The sequence below is a fragment of the Otolemur garnettii genome, unplaced genomic scaffold (genome assembly GCF_000181295.1).
Source record: "Otolemur garnettii isolate 467f Iridium unplaced genomic scaffold, OtoGar3 scaffold00007, whole genome shotgun sequence".
In the NCBI taxonomy this organism is placed as follows: Eukaryota; Metazoa; Chordata; class Mammalia; order Primates; family Galagidae; genus Otolemur; species Otolemur garnettii.
The window spans coordinates 19,505,361-19,508,534 of NW_003852402.1; positions in this window are offsets into that span (position 1 = coordinate 19,505,361).

Consider the following 3,174-nt stretch of genomic DNA (forward strand, 5'->3'; position numbering starts at 1 on the left):
ATGAGGCTTGGCATCCGCAGCTCAGCGCTTAGGGCACCAGCCACATACACCAAGGCTGACAGGTTCAAACCCGGCCTGGGCCAGCTAAACAACAATGACAACTGCAACAAAAAAATAACTGGTCATTGTGGAGGAGGAGGGAGGGAGAAAGGGATGAAGGCAGGCAGAGAAGGCTACTTAAGCTACTTGGGAGGCTTAAGCCCAAGAGTTTGAGGCTTCTGTGAGCTGTGATGCCACAGCACTCTACCAAGGGCAACATGGTGAGACTCTGTCTCAAAAAACAAAAACAAAAACAAAAACAAAATAAGTATGAGTTGTTGAGATGGGAGATCTGATAATCAAAGGGCAAGACAAAATTTTTCCTTGTTTTTCCTCTTTTCTTTTCTTTTTTTTTGTCTCTCCCCCTCCTCCCTCTTTCCCTCCCTACTCCTCCCTCCCTCCCTTCTTCCTTCGCTCCCTCCCCCCTCCTTCCCTGCCTGCCTTCATCCCTTCTCCCTCCCTCCTCCTCCCTCCCTTCCTCCCTCCCTCCCTTCTTCTTCAGAGTTTTTTGTTGTCTGGGCTAATCTCAAACTCCTGGGCTCAAACAATCCTCCTATCTCAGCCTCTCAAGTAGCTAGGATCACAAGTGTGCACACAGCTAGCTAGAAGCCTTCACAGGAACTGTCCAGAGGATGAAGCAATTCACTTCATGACAAAGTCATTACTGTTGTGAAGATGGATGAAGGATAGGGTAGCCCTTGAATTTTAGAATATCTCAGGAATGTCTGAGGAGACAGAGCCAGATCAAGGGTGGGCCAGACAGACAGAATCTAGAACAACAGTTTACAAAGAGCTTTAAAATATCACCCCAAACAGGATATTGGAAACATTTACCAAAATTCCTCTTGAGGACCAGACTACATGTGGTTGGGGAAAAAATGGTTGATAAACCCTGGACTGCTGATAGGCCCATTGTCTTACCTACAAAAATCTCTGGGTATTATAGTTTATTCACCTAGCAAACATCTGTTGACCACCAAATAGATGCTTGGGCACCTTGATGAATGAGGCAGGCAGATATTCCTGTCTTTGCCGCATTTCTGCAAGGGAAGATAGACAGTAAGAATGGGCATAATGAAAACGTAAATTAGATCCTATAGTAGTAGGTCAGTAGGTTCTTTTACCACACACACAAAAATGTAATCATGTGAGATGATGGATATGTTAATTTGCTTGACTGTAAAGACCACTGCACTATGTGTCCACATACCAAAATACCAGGAGCTGGCATGGTGGTGTGTGCCTGTAGTCTAAGCTGCTTAGGAAGCTGAGGAGGGATTACTTGAGCCCAGGAGTTCAATGCTGCAGTGAGCTATGATCAGGCTGTGACTAGCTATTGCACTCTAGCTTGAGCAACACAACAGTATAGCAAGACCCTTCCTCTAAAAAAAAAAAAAAAAAAGAAAGATGCCGGACAAGGTGGCTCGCATGTGTAATCCTAGTACTTTGGGAGGCCCAGGAGGGTGGATTGCCTGAGCTCATGGATTTGAGACCAGCCTGAGCCAGAGCAAAAACTTGTCTCTAAAAATAGTTGAGCATTGTGGTGGTCCCTGTAGTCCCAGCTACTTGGGAGGCTGAGACAAGAGAATCACTTGAGCTCAAGAGTTTGAGGTTGCTGTGAGCTGTGATGCCACAGTACTGTACCAAAGGTGACAAAGTGAGACTCTGTCTCAAAAAAAAAAAAAAGAAAGAAAGAAAGAAAGAAAAAGAAAAAAACCTATCATGCTGTATACCATATGTATATAGTTAAAAAGAAAAAGTTAAGGGGAAAGTTAGATGCTTTCCTCTGAGTGGAGGAGGAAGTTTTAAGGGGAAAGTTAGTTGCCTTCCTCTGAGGGGAGCAGCTAAATTTCCCCTCTTGCTTTGGCTGAGGGACTATACAAGGTATGACAGTTAAGTTTGTGACACTCCTAGAAAAAGTGCTACATGCCTCGTTGGTGATATCATTATGGTCCCCACTGAGGCTCTCCCCTGGGGCAGCTATGTGCTGATGCCAGTGCTTAGTTCACCCGTCAAAACAATTTTGGAACTCTTTTTCTGGAATGGCTCTCAGGCTATCAGAGCAGTTGTTGTATTGCTGAGGCTGGTCTGGAACTTGTGAGCTCAAGCAATCCACCTGCCTTAGCCTCCCAGAGTGCTAGAATTACATGCATGAGCCACCGTGACTGGCCTAAATTTAATTTTTCTATGCCTGCTATTAATAATAATAATGACAATATGACTGACATTATTTGCTATAAAGCACAGAGAGGTTAAGTAACTTTCCCAAGGTCACTTAGCTCTCTGTACCTAAGGAAAAGCCTCAATTTTATGGAAATACTACATAGAGGCAAAGTAATCCTGACCCTCCCATTCATAACTGGGAAAGAAAAATTCAGTTCAACCCACAAGTATTATTTTAGGATATTGGCTATTGACATGTGCAAATACAAAGGACAAGGTTTCTCTGCTTTAGGCTCTGAGAGTCTTTAGGGGACTGAGTGAAAACAGTCGTGGAGCCTGTGGAAGGCCTGTGTGGTGTGCGTAGACGCTTGTCTGACGTGGCCATGGAGCCCGTGGAAGGCCTGTGTGTTGGGTGTAGACGCTTGTCTGACATGGCCGTGGAGCCTGTGGAAGGCCTGTGTGTTGTGTGTAGATGCTTGTCTGACATGGCTGTGGAGCCCATGGAAGGCTTGTGTGTGCGTAGACGCTTGTCTGATGTGGCCATGGAGCCCGTGGAAGGCCTGTGTGGTGTGCGTAGACGCTTGTCTGACGTGGCCGTGGAGCCCGTGGAAGGCCTGTGTGGTGTGTGTAGACGCTTGTCTGACGTGGCCGTGGAGCCCGTGGAAGGCCTGTGTGGTGTGAGTAGACGCTTGTCTGACGTGGCCGTGGAGCCCGTGGAAGGCCTGTGTGTTGTGCGTAGATGCTTGTCTGACGTGGCCGTGGAGCCCGTGGAAGGCCTGCGTGTTGTGTGTAGACGCTTGTCTAATTGGCCATGGAGCCCGTGGAAGGCCTGCGTGTTGTGTGTAGACGCTTGTCTGATTGGCCATGGAGCCCGTGGAAGGCCTGCGTGTTGTGTGTAGACGCCTGTCTGATTGGCTGTGGAGCCAGTGGAAGGCCTGTGTGGTGTGTGTAGACGCTTGTCTGACGTGGCCG